Raw genomic sequence first — 22,942 nt, forward strand, 5'->3', positions numbered from 1 at the left:
ATCTCTGACAAGGGAACTGGTTGCCATATAAAAGGCCAACTTGGGAAAAAGATCATTCAGCGCTGAGGTCATTTGTCCTTTCCATTTTTCACCATATATGTTAGCCTGGGTCGACTAGAGAAGAAAATTCATAGACACTCATATGTGTGTAAGAAAGAGCTTTAGATACAAGAGCAGTTAAATATTCAGAAACATCCCAGTCCAGGTCATGTACATAAGTCCAATATTAGCTCATATCCAATACTAGTCCATTAATTCCTCTTTAGACTCATGCAGCCATGCAATAATACTGAAAGCAGGAAATTTACAGGCCAGTGAGGGGAAAGTCTTGTAAATCCTGTGGCGCAGTGGCGGTGGAAGGATCTCAACGCTGGCGTGGGTCTCCATGTGGCTCCTCCAGCTCTAGGGCTCTGGCTCCATCAGTGTAGCTCCATGGGACTTCTCAGCAAGAATGTGTCCCAGGGAGTGAGTCCCACCTCCAGCAAGCTATTTATCTTCTTTGCACCTCCGAATGAGGTCTCATCAAGCTGCAATCTGATTGACCGGCTAAATTCTACCCCTTCACACTTCTCTCATGTTGACAACAGATTATGTAACTACCATAAAAAATAATGCATTCGTTTACTGTTATTCAACATTTGTCCTTTAAAATTTACATGAAATAACATCTGAAAATAGAGATTATTCCTTCTAATTTAAAAAATCATATATTTTTAACAATTTTCATGGCACATATTTCATAAACTAAAAATTAAATAACTCAATCATATTAAGAAGAGTTGTATAATCATCTCTACAATACATTTAAAACATTTTTCTTCCTTTTTGTATTCATCATTATTAGCTCCACATTTTCGTACAACCTCCCCTGCCATGATCACAAGGAACCACTAATCCAGTTACTTCTGGATTTCATACACAGAAAATCACTTGTAAAAAGAAAACAAAAAAAAAATAAAAAAATAAAACAACAGAGTAAAACAGACAGAAACTGCAATGGAAAACCAGGTAAGAACTATTAAAAACTAGTACGAATTTAAAACGAATCAAAGAGAGAGAAATTAAATTTTAACCTGACAACATCTGTAGTAATCCACTAGCCAGTGCACTCTGCATGCTAGCAAAGTTATTCTCTTCCCTGGTCTACGGTCAGAGGTAAGATGGTCTTCCCTGGTCTATGGTCAGAGGTAAGATGGTCTTCCCTGGTCTACGGTCAGAGGTAAGATGGTCTTCCCTGGTCTATGGTCAGAGGTAAGATGGTCTTCCCTGGTCTATGGTCAGAGGTAAGATGGTCTTCCCTGGTCTATGGTCAGAGGTAAGATGGTCTTCCCTGGTCTATGGTCAGAGGTAAGATGGTCTTCCCTGGTCTATGGTCAGAGGTAAGATGATTCAAAAAGGAGCTCTTGGATAGAATATTAACTTGTAACTCAACCACTTCTGCCACAATCGACTTTATGATGCTCTCTCTCTGAAAACAAACCTATTGACTTCCCTGGATTGTTGTTTGGAGGGCGGGGGTGGAGGGTGGCAGGGTTCCACCAGAGCTTTAATCCGTGTATGGATCCTGGAAGTGGATTTTTGGCTTCCACTCTTATCTATTGACTTCTGCACGCCTTGTGTTCAAAAGTTAAGCTCTAATACACCTCCTTCCTTTGCTTTGGATATTAATAGTTACAGTCCTTGAATCACACAGGCTGGTGTCCTTCTTCCATGTGACCTTAGTTAACACCACACTTAGATGGCTGCTTGTTTGATGACTAGTCTTTAAGACACCAAGTCCTATTCCTCTGACAGCCGGGCATCCTCTAGTTCCTTTACCACACTTTGTGACAGTCCATATCTTTGTCACACTTTTCGACACTCCATATCATCAGTGATCTCTTCATGCGGGTGAGCACCAAGCAGGGCCCTGTCATAAGAACTGATTCTTAGAGTGGGGTTAGAATTAATTTCAAGCCCCAATCCAGTCATGTATCTATGTTTTGTGTAGATCGCTCGTTCACTTGATCCAGTCATGTATCTGTGTTTTGTGCAGATCTCTCATTCACTTGGGGACATTATTATGATAAAGAACATGATTAGTAATCTCCTTCTGAAATGGGTTAATTCTATTGATAGTGTAATTAATTTAGCTAATGGTAGAGAATTTAAAATACCATTGAGAAATGGAAATTGTATGAGTTAAGGCAGCTATAAGCTACAATATATAAACGGTTGACTTGTACATATTAAACTCTTAAGTGATTGGACACTATTTATACCGGCAATGGGGGTTGGTGATAGGGCAAAACTTTCAATGAAATTCATCACAATGGTAAGAGATTAGCCAAGGCAGTTGTTTAGGGTCTTTGTCTATTTCACTGACCCTCTATCATACCAAGCCCAATATCTTTCTCCGGTGATTGGTCCCTCCTACTAATATGTCTACCCTCCCTTCTCAGGAACAATCTGGCTTCTCATCCAGGTCCATTTGTCATGCTGGCATGTCAAGGAATATCCAATATTCTTCACATAGGCCTTACTACAAATGCATCGATATTTCTTTGGTTTTCCATATTAATTGTTCAGCTCCCACATGAACATGAGGTAACCGAAAATGCAGTGGCTTAGTCTTCAAATGTTTCCTTTTAAAAACTCCAAAGACGTTTTTGGAAGCAAATTTGTCCATCTCAATACATTATTCGACTTCGCGACTCCTTTCGTGGACAGTTTTTTGGACCTAGCTAAAATAAAATCCTTAACAATTTCAATTTCTGCTTTCTTTATCATGATAACGTGATAATATTTATCAGTCCAGTTTTATGGATTTTATTTTGAATGTAATTTCTACTGAAGACTATAATCTGTTTTCATCAGCAAATGCTTCAAGCCTTCATTTTTAGCAAGTAAGGTTGAATCTTATTCACATTGTAGGTTGTTGACGAGTCTGCCTTCAATATTGATGCCACATTATCTTAGTCCTTCCTTTGTGATTATTTAAGAAGCATGCAGTCTGAGTCAATGTGATGAAAGCATACCTCCTTGTTCATAGACAGTGAACTACCAACAAATCAAGCTAGATTTAAAGGAAGACTTCAAATTAGAAATATATTTGCTAATGTTTGATGGATGTATACTAAAAGCATAAACTACCAGGGAGATGCTTACTAATCTTTTACTGACATTACCAAAACATTTAGCTACATGAATAATAAAAAGTTAGGGATAATATTGCAAAGAATTGAACTGCAGAATATTTCATTGAGGTCATACAGAACCTGTGCACAGCAAAAGGCAATGAGTTCTTTGAACAGAACAAGGATGTAGTGTAGTTCCAATAAAATGTTTAATAGACTGCAAATTGGAATTTTTAGCAAAATATGCACTTTTGGTATAAAATACCTGAGAAACACACCTAAACACATATGTGAGGAAACCATACTATGGCAATGAACAGGTTTGCGCTTACTCATTATGTAAATACATTATTTATATTCCACTTTTCTTGGTGTTTCAAGTTTATTGTGATGAATCAAAAACTTTTACTTCTGCTTCATCTTTGAACAGAAACTGAATTCAAGAACTTCCACTTTCTTAGCTTTGACTCTTTAATCTTACTGAAATGGGGAACATGAATAATCTCTTGCCTTCGTTTTATTTTTGGAGGGTATAGATAATAAGAATTTTTGTCCAGCAATGGCTGTTTTAGCCTCAGGCTACTGGGTAACAACTTAGAACTATGCTTTCCATTAGTGTGTCACTTTCGCTCTGCTCCCAGGGAAAGACTGCAATGGCGGTTGTGGAGGCTACATTTTCTTTGAAGCTGAACAAGCTACAGCAGTTAAATAAGGGTGAAATCTTGTCTGGCAGAACTCAAATACTATTTCAAATTCAGTGTTAAATAAAGGCTTTCTGTAGCTGGAAGTTTCAACATAATTAGCTGTAGTTCTACTTACTCTACATTTATTGTAATATAAGTTATTTTTCAAGGCAGGAAAAATCATTTGAAGTTTTTTTCTCTAGAGACCTTACATTTATGCCAGCACTTCACCAGTTATGTTATATGCATTTTCTTTCTATCTTTTTATAATGAATGCTCTCATTTTTCTACTTACGGTAAAACCTTACTAAACAAATTCATGTTTTTAAGATACATAATTGAGTCGTTGAATTCAAAATACTCCTCATAATACAATATAAAATTTTAAGTTGTGAAAGGCTTGAATTCAATAGTAAAGCAATCCATTTGCTAACATTTATATATTTTTCTTGATGTTACATAAATTGATATAGGCTTTATTATATTCATAGTCAAATAAAATTTAAAATACATAGAACTTTCTCACTGATGGTTTAATTTACAAGATGTTATATGCTGTGGATATCATGGTGTCTAGTTTCAGTAAGAGTATGTTTTAAACGCCCTTCAGATATTTCACATTTCACAATAGTACAATGAAAATAAATTCGATTGGATGAATGCAGAATAAGATCAAGACACAAATACGAATATCTTCACATCAGGCATATAAAGAATACATTTTACTTACAAAATTATAAAACCACTATTTGAAATGGCTTCAGCCAAAAAGGATTGATTTCTTTATGTAATTGGAAAGTCCAAGCAGCCTGTGTTACTTTCCTCTGTATTGTCCTCACTCCCCAAAAGAGTTCGCCTCTTCCTGGATAAAGATGGTTTCAGTGCTCTTAGAAAAAATCCACACCAAAAGAGAAATTCCACTTTGTCAAAAGATTCCCTGAAATGGCTGCCCAACATAGGGCAAACTGTCCTACTCCATGAATCAGGGCAACCGGATATGCGATGAGGTCTAATTGTTGATCTTATACTTGGGTTGACATTGGAGTCGATGGCTATTTTGCGAGAAATATTGGGCACACAGCGAGTTATGATTCTTCCCAAGTAAGATGGGCTTTTTGCCAATGGTGACATGGAAGTTAGAGATAATAGAGGTTTATCATAATGAAAATCGCTCAATAATTGGTATACAATAGATACAACAGAATTGATTACTGAATGTCTTAAAATCATCTTCATAAATGTCATAACTTTAACTTCATCTTATATGGTGCTATGAAAAAAAGATTTTAATAATCTTTAATCATAAAGTATTGACTTTATTGACCTAATCTGACTTGTAAAGTTATTGTTGTTATTTCTAAATGCATAACTCGAACAATTGTATTTTCTTGCTGGTTTAAATTTCTAATGAACAAGACTGACAATGCTGGACTATCAGACATTGGGACATACCTATGGGAAATAAATTTCATACAGACTTTCAATTCTACATGGCACTTGAAAATTACACCTATCAGAAGTCCTAATTCTTCAATTTTAAGATGCATAGGGTTAAAATAGTTCCCTTTACTCAAAACTACAAAAATTGCAAAATGTTACCTAATCCTACAATTTCAAATCTAGAAGATGTAGATTTAAATAATCTTTTACAAATAGAAATATAGAGGAATTTTCTCGTTTGGTTTCAGGAAATTAAAATTATATAAAAATGAAGCGATCCAGTAATATTAATAATATTCTCATAAATACCTGGCAGGGGAGACTCCATGATCTCAAAGGTGGTTTTCCAGGGCGAGGCTTATCCTTTGCACTCCGGATGTGCTGACCCCTGCGATTTCCCCAAATGTGAGAAACTCGACTGCATAATTTGTGGTAGTGGGGTACTGTGTTCGCACTCTCCACTTAAAAAAAAATAAGAATACACTCATTGCCATTGAATTGATGTGAAGTCAGTGTGACCCTTTACGACAAGGTAGAACTGCCCCAGTGAATTTCCACAACTGTAACTCTTTCAGGGAGTAGAAAGTCAGCTCTTTTTCCACAGGAGCTGTCGGTGGTTTCCATCTGCAGACTGTGTGATTAGCAGCCCAATGCGTAACCACCACACCTACTGAGGTCTTTCATAATAACGATAACATGAGCAAATATCGATATTTAATAATAATTCCTTATATTTTAGAATAATTTTAAATTTTCAAAAAATTTGGAAAGATAGTACAGAACCTCCATATACTAATATGCAATGTCCCTATTTCACTTTCTTCCCTTACTATGTGACATGTGTTATATGTAGTAGATAAATATCAATTCATTATTATTAATCAAAGTACATACCTTATTAAAACCGTCATAGTTTTTATCGTGTCTTTGTTTCATTTTAGGATTCCACCAACACCACATTCTATTTACTTGTTGGTTCTCCTTATGATCTTAATTGTTAGAGCTTATCAGGATTTCTATGTTTCAAAGAATAGATTGGGCTATGCATTTTGTAGATGAAATCCACTGAGGTAAAGGGCTAGTTAGATACTTCACAAAAAAAAAAATAAATTCTACCAACCTCACTTTGTGTATGTGTGTGTTCATGCTTTTGTGTTTAATACTTTTATTGGGGGCCCTTACATCTCTTGTCACAATCGATACATTCATCCAGTGTGTCAAGCACATTTTTACATATGCCACCATCATTTTCAAAGCATTCTCTTCCCACTTGAGCCCCTGATATCTGCTCCCCATTTCTTCTCCCTCTTCCCCTGCCCGCACTCCCTAATGAACCCTTGATAAGTTATTGATTATTTTTTCCATATCTTACATCGTCCTCAGTCGCCCCTCACCCACTTTTCTATTATTCTTCCCCATGGGAGGGGGTTCTAGTTTAATACTTGTGATCCATTCTCCGTTTGTCCCCTCACCCTTTCCTAATCCTCCTGGTATCTCTACCCTCCTAGTTAGCCCTGAGGGGTTTATCTGTCCCAGATTCCCTCTTGTTGTAGGCTCTTATCTGTAGCAGTTTACATGCTCTGGTCTAATCTGACTTGTAAAATAGAATTGAGGTCATGATAATGGGGGGAAGGAAACACCAAAGAGCTAGAGGAAAGTTGTGTGTTTCATTGGTGCTGCCAACCTTACTCACAACTACTGATCTTGGCCTTGATCAATTAGCTGACATAACTGCACTTAGTACAGTTAGTTTATTTTCTTAGACATCACCTTATTCTCTTGTGGAGGAAATCATTCTGTGCAGTCCATCCTCTAAAAATGGGGAGTTACATCTCATCTCTTTGGCTAAAAGTAAGGGGGGCTAATTTACATGACTTTATGAGAAGTCTTCTACATCAGGTACTTGACTCTTCTTGTTTTACTTTTATACTTATTAGATCATTTACTTAGATCAATATTGAATTCTAAATGTTGGTTCACGTTTGGGTTAAAGATAGGTTTTTATCATCATTACTAATGTAAAATATACTTAATATTTACACAAATTATGTTGCTGAGGAAATTTTGTAGATGATCACTGTTTTTGAAGAAGTTTTGTCTCAAAGTTAGCATGAGTTTAAATAAACAAATGACAGTCAACATCATTTTTAACTTCTAACCAGAGAGGTCAGAATAAATGGACAATATTAAGACCCAGCCATGCGTTTATGTTCTTGCTCATGAGTATTTGGGGAAGAATGGGAGCCGCAGAGACACTGTGATTCAGTACTCTCCTACAAACTGAAAGGCCAGGAGTTGGAACCCAGAACCCCTCCGTGGGATAAAGAAGGGGTAGCTTGCTTCAGTGAAAGTTTGCAGTTCACAAAACACTAAAGAGGAATTCTACTCTGCAGTACAGGGTCCTTATGTGTTGATGTTGAAGGATAAGAGGTTGTGTTTTTTTTTTTTCATTCTTTGTTTTATTTTACTTTATTTGTGGAGAAACAGAAGAAATAATGTGTTAAAAATGAGTCTCCTTATTTCTAGTCCACCTTCTACTTACTGAAGGAAATGAATGAAACTTGGTTGGGTAAGGTTATAATGAAAGGGAAATAATAAAAAAACAACAGAGATGTCACATAAATTTAGTTAAATCTCAAAGCATGAGTGCCTATGTCCCATGTCCAGGACATAATTTGAAGAATTGTATTTATTGATGCACAAAATGTTCAGAGATATACACGTGACTGAACCTTCCAATCCCATGGCTGAAATCTTATATTTATGGAATCAGAAATTCTACACCTACCTAAGAGTGGGATTCGGGATTCCAGAGATCACCAGTAGGGTGTACGGAATTCAGATTAAACTGAGGAGACTACAGAGCAAGAAGGCCCCAGGCCCACAATAATAGAGACCATGGAATTCGTGGCATGTTGTAAGCAAAACACCCCAAAGATTAAAAACAAGGCACAGACATCCTTCTCTGGATGCTAGTAAAGGAAGGTCAATGGCTAGAAGGAGGTTGATCACAAGTAGGAGGGTTAGTCTCCAACGGTTCTGGCAATGGGAGGCATCGTAGTCCTTTAGTACTTACATAGAACCATTTGTTGAAAGAAAACAAAGAAACGTGAAACATTACATACAAGTAATACTGAGCAGAGGTCTATCTAAGGCAGCGGTTCTCAATGCCCTTTGGGGTTGAAAGACGCTTTCACAGGGGTTACCCTATTATTAACAGTAGCAAAATTACAGTTATGAAGTAGCAACGAAAATAATTTTATGATTGAGGAGCCACCGCAACATGAGGAACTCTATTAAAGGTCGAGAACCACTGATCTAATAAGGGAAGGCAGGTGACAGTTAAGGATGGAAAGTGCTCTGGTTGCCACTTATATTAGAACTGACTTGAAGGCAGGTGACACTGAGCAGTTGCTATTAATCATTGCAGTTTCCAACTCCATCTGTGAGAGATAATTCAGCAAGTTAACACTACTATTTTTATATTTGGTATCCTCCATGGGACAAGGCAGACTGTGTGATCTTCCTTTGCCTACTGTAGAAAGAGAAGAAGTGATATAAATGACCGAGCATATGAAAGACTAATTTGCAAGAGTGAACCCAACAAATGGGAAGCTATGATGTTCATGCATTTGCATTAATGAGCCTACCTCGTATTTTGTGCTAATATCATGGTAAGGTCATGTAAAAGACAGGTGTCAAGTGTTTAGAGAGGGTTAGAGAGGGGAGGGGCACAATTTCAGTGCTCACCATAGGTTCCGATTCCTATAGACAAGTCACTGGGCCTCAGGCTTGTGACATACTTAAATTACAACAATTCATATTTAAAACAGCTTTGATTTTTATGTATAAGTTATTGCTAATGATGGAGCTACGATGTCACACTCAGTTAAGTGTTAGACTGCTAACACTGAGGTCAATGGTTCAAACCTGCCAGCAACTCTGGTGAGAAAAATCAAGCTCATTGTCCCTATAAAGATTTACAGGCTTCGAAATCTTTAAGAATACTTTTGTGAGTAAAATGGACTTGATGGCAGTAGTTTTATTATTTAAATAAGTATATATTGTGAGTAAAATGTGCTGCATACAATATTGCGGTACATAATTTTCTGAGGTCATCATTCTTTTTTTTTAATCATTTTATTGGGGGCTTGTACAACTCTTATCACAATCCATACATACATCCATTGTGTCAAGCACATTTGTACATTTGTTGCCATCATCAGTCTCAAAACATTTCTTTCTACTTGAGCCCTTGATATCAGCTCCTCATTTCCCCCCTCCCTCCCTGCTCCCCCTCTCTCATAAACCCTTGATAATTTATAAATTATTATTATTTTGTCATATCTTATACTGTTTGACATCTCCCTTCACCCACTTTTCTGTTGTCTATTCCCCAGGGAGGAGGTTATATGTAGATCCCTGTAATTGGTTCCCCCTTTCTACCTCACCTTCCCTCTACCCTCCTGGTATCGCCACTCTCACCACTGGTCCTGAAGGGATAATCTGTCTTGGATTCCATGTGTTTCCAGTTGCTAACTGTACAAGTGTACATCCTCTTGTCTAGCCAGATTTGTAAGATAGAATTAGGGTCACTATAGTGGGGGGAGGAAAGATTTAAGAACTAGAGGAAAGTTGTATGTTTCATCTTGCTACTCTGCACTCTGACTGGCTCTTCTCCTCCACGCGGCCCTTTTGTAAGGGGTTGTCCAGTTGCCTACAGATGGGTTTTGGGTCTCCATCTGCACTCCCCCTCATTTACAATGATATGACTTTTTGATCTTTGATGCCGGATACTTGACCTTTTCGACATCATTCTTATATGAACATGCATTGATGTTCAATGTTATATTTTACTTTTCAAGACACTTCACTGTAGCAGGCTATTAAAACTAAGAAAATATTTAATTGTAGGTTATAATTGACTTATAAAGAAGTGATCATAAAGAATCCCATTCAAAATTTGATAACTATTTGTATTTATATTATAGCAACTGAATAAACATGCAATGGTCTAATTTTATTTTTTATAATTAGAAATGGTTAACTAAGCTTTTAATTGGCAAAGTTAATGGGGCCTATAGACCAGCATATGATCACTTTAAATACAATTAAAGCAAAGTACAATCACTGTTTCATATTTACATATTAGTATTTAAATATCACCCTTGTCTTGTGAGATAGTTAGTTTATTGTGCCAGCCTGGCCAATAAACACAAGTGGGATTAATTGAAGGGCAGAGAGATAAATAGCTCAGTGAGCCTCGCCTTTCTTGTCTCTCGCTCTTTGATCATTGGACCAGTGTGTGGCTGCCTTGCTTGTTCTGTGTCTGAATTTGTAAACTGCTCTGTGGGATACCTAGCCTGTGGACTGTGTCAATGTAAGTTGAGGTCCCTCAAGACCACATGATTGGAATGTACATATATCTCTGGAGCTGACGACTGACAGTTGGTGACCTGGCTGACAGATGGTGACCTGCCTTGCTCTTTGCTGCCTGTGCTGAGATATCCTAGCTCTCTCTACAGAGGACTACCTGGTGGCCCTCAAGACTCGAAGGACTGCCAGTGTCTCACAACTCTCTTAGGGGAGTGAGTTGCATTGAGCCATTTGTACTGCTTTATCATTTAAGTGTTCATTTCTTGTATTATATATCTATCTGTATATAATTTAACAGTTCATTTATTGTGTTATCTATCTGTCTATCTTTATAAATATATATAAAATTATCAGCATTCTGGTTTTAACTCTCTAGAGAACCCTAACTCATCTTGCATTGACATTGATAACCTAAAGAACAAGAACCTTGTAAGTTGAAAGTGTAAGGTACCCTCTAGTTAATTTTCTGTGTCCTAAGATAAGAATAACTAGGCCAATAATTTTGAAACTAAAATTGAAACAACAGAACAAGAAGTCATCGAATTTATATTATAGTGTGTTGTAGGACACATCTTTACAAATTCTTATCCACTTAAGTATTAGAGAATAAAACAGTGTATACATTCCTTTATACAATTATTTAAAATAGATATTAAAGACTACGACCTCTGAAAGTGACAAAAACAACACACACTACCTTCCTTAACTTTATTTAACCCAATTATTTTTCATAAGTGCAGTTCCTGGCACCCTGTGAGAATCATTATCTAATAAAAATCTTCCTTTATTGAGTTGCCTTCTTTTAATATATACTATAACTCACCAGGTATATTCTTATCATGTAAAAATTGACTCTTCTGGTAATAGCCAGCTATTTTAGTCAAAGTCTCACATATTAATACATGTATTCCTTTGCACTAAAGGAAAGTACATGTGTAAGAAATGAAATCCTAGAGTTGATTTTTAGATAATTGCTAACATAACCCAACACTTTGGGCTGCCCATGTTATATTGATGGTTTGAATGAGAAGGTAATCAATTCAACCTGGCACATTCAATGACACTAGAGCATTAGTGTTGCTGTGTGAAGTGTTGCTTTCTTCCCAAATGCCTGTTCTTCATTGGATCTTCCTGTACACGTGGGATTCTCCTGAAAGTAAAGGAATGTAGATCCTGTATTTTATTATATTAAAATCATTTAAATGTGTACATATCTAATGTATCTCTGCTGGTGCTGTGGATTTAACATTAGGCAGTCCATGCCTACAATTTCTATGCAGGTGGACGATGAGGCTGTCTGCTCCCAGATACATTTTCCATCTTAGATATACTACGGATATAGAATCACAATGTGATTGAATCAACTCTTTGGCAGTGGGCTTCTCATCGAATTAACTTGGACTTATGTAGTTGACCTTATGCTGACTAAAAGCAACTGCTTCCTTACGGCTAAAAACACCTACCAAAATGAAGAAAAGAATCAGTTGACCAGCTGGTCCCGCAGCCATACGTACTACAAGGAATTTCTAATTCTTCATAGTTTATGGCTCTTGGGTAAATTATCCTTAATTATGACCATGTGTAAATTTAAGAAAACCATTTCCATGGTGTGTAAATTAAAATTCTGACTAACTATATGAAATTGGGATTTAAAAAATCAGATCTCCCTGAGACAGGGTAACACTACTTATTAAAGAATTTTCATGATAGTGCAGCTCTATATCAGTAGATGGATGACCATCACTAGGTGATTTTGTCAGGAGAAGGACAGAATGCTGAACCATTACAATGAAGCCAGTGCTCTTCCTGGTCAGGGCTGTAGTAAATAAAGACTGTGGCCCAGAAAAGGTTCTTGTGGTGCCATGGGTTACATGTTAGACTTCAAACTGCAAGGTCGGTCATTCAAACCCACTGTCTATTAGAAAGAAAGAAAGATGAAGCTATCTGGTCCTATTAAGAACTGCGGTCTTGGACACCCTCTATTGGTCAGTTAGTCATTCATGACGCCTTGGCTGTGGACTGCTTTTTTTTTTTTTTTTTTTTTTTTTTTTTAGCTTTTCATGGTTTAGAAAATGTAAGTGGTATGGGCCAATCCTTTCTTAGTTTGGAACGCGTGCAATGAGAAGTACAATTGGAAACAATAGGATCATCTAGAAGTTAGCTAAGGAATTTATCCCAAAGGTATCTTTCTGTGATCTTACTTTCTGGACAGAAGACACTTGCAGTAATAAAAAGGACTTATGTTTGATATTCAAATGTGATCAAATCTGAAAGGCTTATGGGATATTTGAAGATGATTATCCAAAAATATAACAAGATTTTCTGCTCATTTTAATTGGAAAAGCCAAACTATTTTGTATTTGTTGGTTCAAGTTCCAAGTTTGAATTGATTCCAAATCATAGTGACCCTAGAGGAAGATGTCTAAATAGGTATAGTATATAAATAAAGCTTCTAGACATAAGTAACTTTAATAGAATCAAGACATTATATTTACCTGGCCTCATTCCAATAATCTTTTCTGACATCTCCCACTTCCCCACTGGAAACACGCTACTCTATTATTCTGAAGGTGTTGAAGTCTGAAGTAATTATTCAGAAAGACATGATTCATGAGATTCCTATAAGGCTTATTTTTGCAATTTAACAATTTTTAAATAAAATAGAAATTTACAAAATATAAGGATTCAGAATTGTATGCATTAGTTACTTATTTTATGTCTAAAAGTATAAATTGCCACTCTAAAACTTTTTTGTTGGGGGGAGGTCAATGTCTTACCGGTTACAGCAACTTCTTATTCTTTATTGAAATTATCAGCCCGCACATAAAACTGAATTATTTGAACTTAACTGTGGTCATTGAGTTCCTCTTGTAAAACTCTAAAAATATTTATTACATCCTCATGTCTGTTAGGTGTATAATAAAATTAACATTAATATATATAAGATATATATATAACAAATAATTTTGAAATAAACATTTTGTTACTGTGAATAAAAAATAATACACATTATAACACAATATGTTTCCAAAAATGTCTTACTCTAAATCAGAGTTTTCCAAAGTGTGCAGTACCGCCCACAGGGTGGTGGAGGGTGGTGTTGGATTGATCCAGTGGGTGTTCAGCAACACATATTTATCTACACTTTGTCCTGGATTGGGGCTTTAGGATTACTAAAGTTTTTAGTTGCCACATTAGTACTCAGGGTTTTTTTCTTTCTGAAAAGAGCCTGTAAGCCAAATAAGCTTGAGTACTTATGCTCTAAATCAATCGTTTAAGTGATGTGACCAAGGACATTCACTTACACAAAGTTCAAGCGATGTTATCCATAAATAGTACGTAGACGATTGTTTGGAAATATATGTGTTTAAAAATGGATAGAAGAAGATAAAGAAAGCTCTATAACTGTCAAAATATCTGATTAATAATCATCAATAATGAAGAAACATTTTACAAGGACTCTCAAGTAATGCTATTTTAAACTGACTGATGTCAATTTGCAATGCCATGTGGTTAACTCAACACAAGTGTAATTCAGAATACAAGCAGGATACACAGTGAATCAGCATTCTACAAACCAAGGCACTGGTATGGCTTAAGAAGGAACTAAATGTCCCATTTAAAACAACAGTGTATATTGCACAGTTACAATTATTAATATTAAAGTTAATAAGATGGATCAAAAATCTATTTCTAGTTTATTCAAACTCTGCATCTGTTAAATTGAGCATCTGCTTGTGACATTTACTTTGAGAGTCATTGAGATATCTCCCTGAATTACACTACATTTTTCTCACCAATGTCAACAATTTTCTTATCTTCTATAAATTGCTATGTACTGTAAAATGACTTTTCAATGCCAAAAATAAACTATTCTAGGAAGAAAAAAATGCACTAAAAGATTTTATTCCAAAGGAAATGTCAGAGACAGAGCAAACAATTCAGCAAATATTTTTAGGACACTTCAATAAAATAGGAAGTTGAATGGAGGTAGCTGTTTTGGTGTATGTATGTGCTGGGACAGTGAATATTGCTCTTCTGGCCAATGTCTCTAGCTCCCACTGAATGACCTTTACCTGCATCCGCCTGGTAAAAAGGCGGTGGAGCATACTGATGAGATTCAACCTCTGAGTAACTGCACACAGGAGTTCCTGGTGTGCCATCATACTGCATATAAAATGAGCCCTCTGAGAAGTAAGAGGAGGGTTCTCATTACCAGGAAGAACCATGAGTGGAGCGTGTCCTCTAGACCTGAGACGCCTGTGCAGGAAGCCACTTGGTCCAGAAAACAGCTGTAGTATCAGAAGAGCAGCAGCAGGACCAGGAGCCAGAGCATGGAAGAGTGATGCCTTTTCTAACCAATGGAGCAAGTAAAACGGACTGACTTTGTGCAGGAGACTAGCTTGAGGAGTAGGAGGCTTCTGCGCCTTTAATTCAGGAATTGGGCTTCCTGACCCATGAAGCTTAACCTGAATGACTTCAGATTGAAGTTTAGAGCCCAGCGTTTTCTCTTTGGTAGCAGACTTGACAGAACTTGGTAACATGTCCTGAGACTTCAATCCTGAGCATTTCTCACTGACATTGCAACTGGTTAATTTATTTAATGAACCCTTGAATCACGAATCTTGTCTGTGAGTTTTGTATACCGATTTCAATGGATACTAGAAATCAGATAAAATAAAGAACATCAAGACTACTGTGCGCGCGTGCGTGCCTGTAGCCACACCTCCGTATAATGTTCAACAGTTACAATTCCTCTGTATGAACAAGCAAGTGTCACCATTCTATTTACAAGATTCTTAAAAGAACGCTTCTCCAAAAAATATTTTGCTTTGAGATTAAAATAGAGACAAAGCGTTTGCTCACGCTGTTTTCTTGTCCTTTCTGCCTCGGTGAACACATAGGGGGTGCAATCGCTCTATTGCCCTTTTGTCACAATCTTCACTGTTTAGAGAGCCCTGAATTACAATTTGAGTAGCCCACAAGATGCCATAATTCCTTGAGTTGCTTCTTTGCGCCCACCAACAATCATTGTAAAAAGAAACGTCCTCATGGGAAGGGATGCGCGGGGAGGAAGGGAGTCTTGACCTCAGGAGTTCTGAGTGTTGGAGTGTTTAGCTGCCATTCTCAACGTGTGGGTTAGTCGGATACCTGGCTATATGCGTGCTACCATTGTAACTCAAGGTATCTAACAGAAGCAAATTGTTCAATTATATGTACAGGGATTTAGTTTACTTTTTTTTGGAGATTTCCTTTTGTCACTAAATCTGTCTTATATAATATAGAGTTAAGTGATAGTATCAAATTATATGGATGTGCAATAACCATTCAACCATTTTATTTTTTTTGATCATTTTGGGAATTACACATTATGTATATGTATAATCAATGTAGAAGTACACACATTTTGAACATTTTTGTTTACAAGTCAGGAATAAAGAGAGGCACGATAAAAGTAAAGATGAGATTATTATTCATATTTATACACAGAGATTTTAAGAGATTGTAAAATAAATATTTAAAATAATATTTTAATATTCTAAATAATGTAAAATAGTATCTTGTCTAATTAATTGAAATAAGAATAACAGAACAAATTTTAAAGGCAAGTTAAAGGCAGGGGTTGTTCTAAGTTTGATATGGAGGTGATTGTACAATTCCCCTTGATACGATCAAACAATTGAACTATTCAGTGGAATGATATGTAAATCGTGTGTCAACAAAATTGGGAGGGGAAGAGGGGGGTAGGGAGGGAGCACTAGAATTTAATTGATTGCACAACTCATTTAGCATCATTTTAACTATGGTTTGGGGATGTCTAAAATTGATATAATGATGATTGCACAACTCTGCATGATATTATTGAATGAACTGTTGAATTGTATGATATGTAAGTTATGTTACAATAAAACTGTTTTAAAAAATCTGGTTGATTGATATGGAAAGGAAAGAAGTGAATTATAGAGAAAAGTCAAATAAGTAAAAACACAATAGTAAGTTTTAAAACACATGGGTGTGAATCAAATAATGCACTTATTTTCTGAAAACTCCGGGCACTGCAAAGTTTAAGGGTTCTTCCAAAATAAAGAAAATAATCATTGATAAAAATGATAAAGAAAATAATAAGCAGACTAAAATAAAATAGGAAATTATCCTTAATCTTTGAGAAATACTCCTAAGAAAAATCAGAAAAACATATTACCATATATTTGTATTCGTTTTTCTTATTATCAAGTTTTAAAAGTTTAAAGCACAGAAGCCTTTTTAGTGCCTTCCACTCTGAGGGTCCCTATAGCAGACAATGTCCCACCCTGTTCAAAAAGCCTTCCATGGATGACTAGCCCCAGAAGTGGAGAACTTGGTCTGTCTTGCTACTTTGTTGTTAGATCCTCCACTCGAACTTGGCCACCCTGGTGGCCCACTGGCATTTGCGATACTGATGGCACAGTGTTATCGCTCGTGCAACCCAGCACAGTGTGACCACCCGACTGATGCGTGGTGGCTTCTATCCTTAATAAGTGTAATATAAACAATATCATCGAATAAATATCTTTCATTTTCATGTTAAAACAAAAATTATAACTATGAGTGAACTATTCAACAAATTAAAATTGCTCTTTTGGGTGATATTTTTCATTAGGTTCAAATTCTGAATTAAAGTATAGATAATACAGGCAAAACAAGAGATACTATCAGGGCTCATTATATTTACTCTGAATAATCAACTGTTGCTTTTGTTTTCACAACAGTTGCAATTTTAAGATTTTTTATAAAGACTTCTTCCAAACATATTTCTCAGATACATTTATAAATTATTTAGAAGGCACCAAGTTACAGAATGTGTGATTATATACATATAGGGAATCCTTACATATTATGATCAATAAAATAGTGAATTATTTATAAGCCCCATAAATCACATAATTCAAATTAAAACTTGTTCAAAATATGTGTGATATTAAATACTGTTTGCCAGAAATAATGTTATTCAATAGTGAACAACACAATATCTTATTTGTAAGAAAATAACTAAATAACTTTCACAAACTAAATCCATATAATTGCTTTAATCTATAATCAAATAGACACCTCTAATAATTGATATTAATATAATATCAGAAATATGAAGTAGATTAATCTTTTAGGAGTTAGTATCATCAATATAATTTAAGTAAATAAATTGTACTTGTGACACCACACAGTTCTTATTAAGAATTATCTTAAGATGATCTTTTCCCTGTTATAACTTCTCATATGGTATAAATACCTACATTTTCAAAGTGTTAAATATGATGTTTAACTTTGTCCATGATGGATGATTTATTTTAAGCATTACTGCTCAATTATTTCATGAAGGCAATATTTCATTTTAGTGATCCTCTATGTCAGACATGATGGTATATTTATTTGTTTTAAACAATCCTATTGTATCATGTCCCCACTTTACTTGAAAGCAGCTGGACTGAGAGTTTTAGAATGAACACAGATGAGGTCATGCAAAGTGTAATGGTATAACTCTAATTTGATATTTCTTCATAGCTCAAGCATTTGTAATGACTCCAAAAATATATATTTTCTATTAAGGTCTTTTATTATTCCCTTAAAAGCAAAGCACTGTTTTTTACATATAAACACTAAATTGATCAGAAATAGTTGTAGGTATAAATCAAGAATCAGTGAGATCTCTTAAAATCAACTTGTTTAATTAATTTAATTGTTTAATTACTTCATCAAGTTAATTTCTCTTCCTCTGATTCTACATTTGTAAAATATAGGAATATATAGGTATTAAGACAAAATAAAATTAAAATGTCAAACTTTATAAATGCTTCGGAAGCATGAAGATTTGATTTTATGAATGATGTTATTTTCTTTATTTTTCTAAAAATGTACTGGTATAATAGGGATAGTATGTTTGGATCTGTTAGTAAGTAATTGTGTTTTTTACCTAATGATCTAAAAGAATGTAAGAAATTTCTAGTCAAGACATAAACACTTTTTTTGCTGTTGTTAAAAAAAACTTTCTAGATTACTTGTTCACACCACAATGAGTAGGGAAATAATTGAGAAAATAGAGGATGGAGACCATGTAGTAGCCACACTCAGCAGAGTGTAAAAAGAGGAACTCATGAAAGGTAAGAAACATAGATGCAGCTAGAATTGAAGCCATTTTCCATATATCATGGAAACAAGACCAACTATACATTTAGCTTTGTTCATCTTCTATACATTTATTAGTTATATATTTCCAAGTGGGTGCTCAGTCAGTCTGCCAAGGTTTTCATTCATAGCAAAAATCTGAGTGAATGTGTTTTTTGATGCTTCGTGAATAATTCAGTATTTTGCCCATACACTCCTTTCATGTTGCAATTCTAGCCTGGGGATTTTTTAAAAGCTCTTTAAGCTTCTTGATATGCTATACATGTCCTTCTTTTGGATATAACTTTGGGTCTTTACACATTGCAGGTTACTATCTTCCTTGTCTTCTCATCATCCTTTGACTTTTCTGTTCAGTTGTTTTACTTCATCATTTCTTCCATCTGCTTTAGCTTCTCAATGATCAAAAGCAAGTCTCAAAGTCTCTGCTGACAAAGCCTTGGTCTAGTCTTCCTCTGCTTCGTACTGGCCTTGCTGTCTTCACGTATAGTGGTTGAAATGTCTCCCCAGGGTGCTTCAGGGTTTCTGTCCTCTGTGTATAATGTGTCAGTTCTGAAAATTCACATCGGATTTTTTAAAGTCATCTTTTGGTTGCCATGGACTTGCTGTAATTTTCTTCTTTACATCGGAGTAACTGTTTGATAGTCAGCCCCGGCATGGTTCTGGCTGCTGATATTGAGGGTCTCTGTCATCTCATTGCAGATATGTAGTTATTTTGCTCTAGTTTATTCCATCTGGTAACTTTCATGGGTACAGTCACTATTTATGTTTTTGAAAAATACATTGTAACAAAGAAGTCATTATTATGAGCCCACCTGCTTCATATCTATCATGAAAGCTATATTTTTCAATTCTAGGTAATCCAAATAATTTTCAAATTTCAAAGCAACCACTAAAGTTAATGGTGAACAAAAATGGGAAGAATGTTGCTGTGAATTGTGAAACCCATTTGGATTACCCGGCTAGTAGATGTATTGGCTTGGATGGTGGGGGAAGTAATGCACATGAGGAAGTCTCCACGGTCACAAATGCAACGGGAGACACTGGGAGGCTGTAAGAGTAAAGCAAGCAAGGTAATTACTATGGCATGCTATTCTTAATCCTAAAGTGACAACAACAATGAAAGATAAAGTGTTAATTAATACACAGGTAGATATAGAACTGAATGTGTGTGGGACAGAATAACTTTTTCCAAACAGACCCACTCACTTAACCAACATAATGGGAGAGGCTTAAAAACATTTACGGAGAAATGGAAATAAAGCTAATGACATTTTCCCACAAACTTGTGGAAGCTAACCCATATATTTAATAAATTAATTGTTAAGGACCTTCCCCCCCTTATAAACCTTTGGAAAGTACTTGTTATCATAGATACCAAAAAATTCAAGACCTCAGAAATATAACATGGGTCTGACCTGGTCGCATTCTTTTGCATGATTGTCATGAGTATAGTAAGAGTGTATTTCATCGGTCACTTAGATCTCCTCCCTCTCTCTCATTGCCAGTGAGAGATTCTAACCTAGAGCAGCTCTGCAGGAGAGGGTGGAGGTGCCTCTGTGGTTTCTGAGACTGTTGACATTTTACAGGTGCAGACAGCCTCCTCCTTCTCCAGCAAAACTGCTGCAGGTTTTGAACTCTGACTTTGAAATTAGCTGCCCCATAATTAACCATTGTATTACTAGGGCTCCTGTTTTTAATTGAGAGACACTTATTTTCTAAGTCTCCTTAATATATTTTTCTTTTTAAAACTCAGTTTATTGGCATATCTGTACTTCATAAAACAGACAATTTAAGTGCAATAATATTAGGAAGAGCTGTACCATCATAACCATGAACAATCTCAGAACATTTTCTTCCCTACTCATTCTTGCTAGCATCTCCTGTCATGCCCCTGGGTTATTATTACTTTAGTTGCTGTGTCTATAGATTAATCTATCCCAGACTTCATATACAAAAAAAGCATAAAAACACACAAAAAGAAGAAAACAAGGAAGCAAAAAGTCAACAACACGACTAGGAAAAACATAGAAAAACTCAATTGAAAAGAAACAGATGATACTAAAAAATATAAACCCCAGAGCTATAAGGATATTCAATGAAACATTTGGAATAAAATTAAGGATGATATTGCATTCATTACATACATGGAATACCAAATATATCAAAGGAAGCACCCAACAAATGACAAGGGCCTATTACAAATAAAACACTTAAAAGACTGTAAAAAAGAGTAAAACTAGAACCCACCAACTGGACAAAACAAATCCTAGTAATGACAAAACAGAATAACAACAACATCATAAAATCTATAGGATTCTGCAACATTTCAATAAGGAGCGGGGGGAAGCACAATGATGTATTAAAAGGTTGGCAACGGACTGGAATAGACGATTCATACGTGACAACACGGGATCAGCTAATAAACACATGAAGAAATGCTTGAGGTAATGACACCCATGAAAATAACAATGAGATATCACTTTACACCCACAAAGATATTCAAATTCAAGATACTAATGCGGGAGAGGAGGTGGAGACAATGGGACTATTATACACAGCTGGCGGGCTTGTAAATAAAGCCAACCATTACGGAGAGTGTGTGGTGCTACCTAAAACAAGTGGGCCTAGGAAAATACCCTTGAAGGGCACATTCCCAAAGAAAGAAGAGCCCAAACAGAAACAGATGTGCGCTTTCCCATGTTCACTGCAGCGCAGTTTGCAATATTTAGAAGGGGGAAATAGTCCAAATGCCCATAAGTGGAAGACTGGGTAAAGAACCTGTACAGTGTATCCGTACAGTGGAATACGGTTGCTAGGTGCCATCTAGTCAGTACGGAGCCCTAGCAACACTGCACAACAGAACACGTCGATGCCCGTCTCTGAGCCAGGCTACAATTGGTCCTACGCTTGAGCCCATTGTGGAAGCCACTGCTTCAATCCGTCTAGTTAAATGCCTTCCTCTTTCTTGCTGCCCCTCTGCCACGCGTAATGTTCTTCTCCAGGGACTGGTCTCTCCTGACAACCTATGCAAAGTATGTAAGACTTAGTTTCCACATGCTTACTTCAAAGGAGCACACTGACCATACTTATTCCAAGACAGATCTGTTCTTTCATTAACAAGATTCATCTGTGACACCTTGCTCTGCTGCTGTTTCTCTTATGGAAAAAGTGTCTTGGGGACCCAAGGTTTCCCGCACAGGTGCTCCTGTGTCAAGATGAATCTGGCCAGTCTATTCCCTCGCCGTTTTGTCAGACCCGTGCAGGAAAATGTCATTGGGTGTGACTTAGAGACATCGGCTGCAGAGCATCTTTAAATAATTCACTGCCCCTGACAGTGTTTTTAAAGTGCAAGAATTTCAGAAAGGTTTATAAAGATGAAGAGTCCACCTTCATAGTGCGCAGAGATATACAGAGGAGATACTTAAAAACAATGCCTTTCCATATGGATATTTTCTTTGTAAAAGTTTCTAGGGCTTTGGTGCAATACTTTTTACTTATTATATAATTCATAGCTTAGATTTACAGAAGACCTAAGAAGTAGTGAGGAGCCTTCTCAGCACATTAGATCAGGAGATACATAACATATATTCGCTCTATTTTGAGTAATAATAAGTGCAATCATTTAGTTAACGTTTGGGCCCAAAATTCCATTCTGATAAAGTTTTCCCTTTTTTCCGTATAAAATGAAGAAAATTGAATTATGTAGTATGTTTGTATGAATCCTAACATAACAATAAGAAAATGAAATGTTACTATTAAGCCCACCACTTTAGGCTGTGATAATCTAGAGTATTAAACTTAAAAACAATTATAATGCATGTGCAAATATCAAGTACATATTTTTGGCCATGATTCTACCATTTATTTTCTAGGTTTTGAAAAATATCCATTTTAATAGTTTTTTGTATTATTATTAAATAATGAAAAGTCATAAATAAGCTTAGATAATTTTGCCATTATAAAGAAAAGTCATCAAAAGACCTGAAAATAATGTTCTGAAATAAAGTAAAACTCTGCTATGCCAGATCTAATTCTATGGATTCATTATTTTAATAACAGCATAGAACAGCCTAGTGACTGCTAGAGTACAAAAATGTATGCTATGTAGATAAAAGTTTCACTGACAAATAAGTATAAATTAGGGATGGAGGGTCTTATATTTATTAA

General features: G+C 35.9%; 1 non-coding gene across 1 annotated transcript; it reads left to right on the plus strand.

Moving 5' to 3' along the window:
* The first annotated feature begins 5,540 nt into the window (after positions 1 to 5,540).
* On the plus strand, positions 5,541 to 5,703 carry LOC142441731 (U1 spliceosomal RNA). Its single transcript, XR_012783082.1, has one exon. It is a non-coding gene; the product is annotated as a U1 spliceosomal RNA (small nuclear RNA).
* The last annotated feature ends 17,239 nt before the right edge of the window (positions 5,704 to 22,942 follow it).

Source organism: Tenrec ecaudatus, chromosome 2, assembly GCF_050624435.1.
Source record: "Tenrec ecaudatus isolate mTenEca1 chromosome 2, mTenEca1.hap1, whole genome shotgun sequence".
Lineage (NCBI taxonomy): Eukaryota > Metazoa > Chordata > Mammalia > Afrosoricida > Tenrecidae > Tenrec > Tenrec ecaudatus.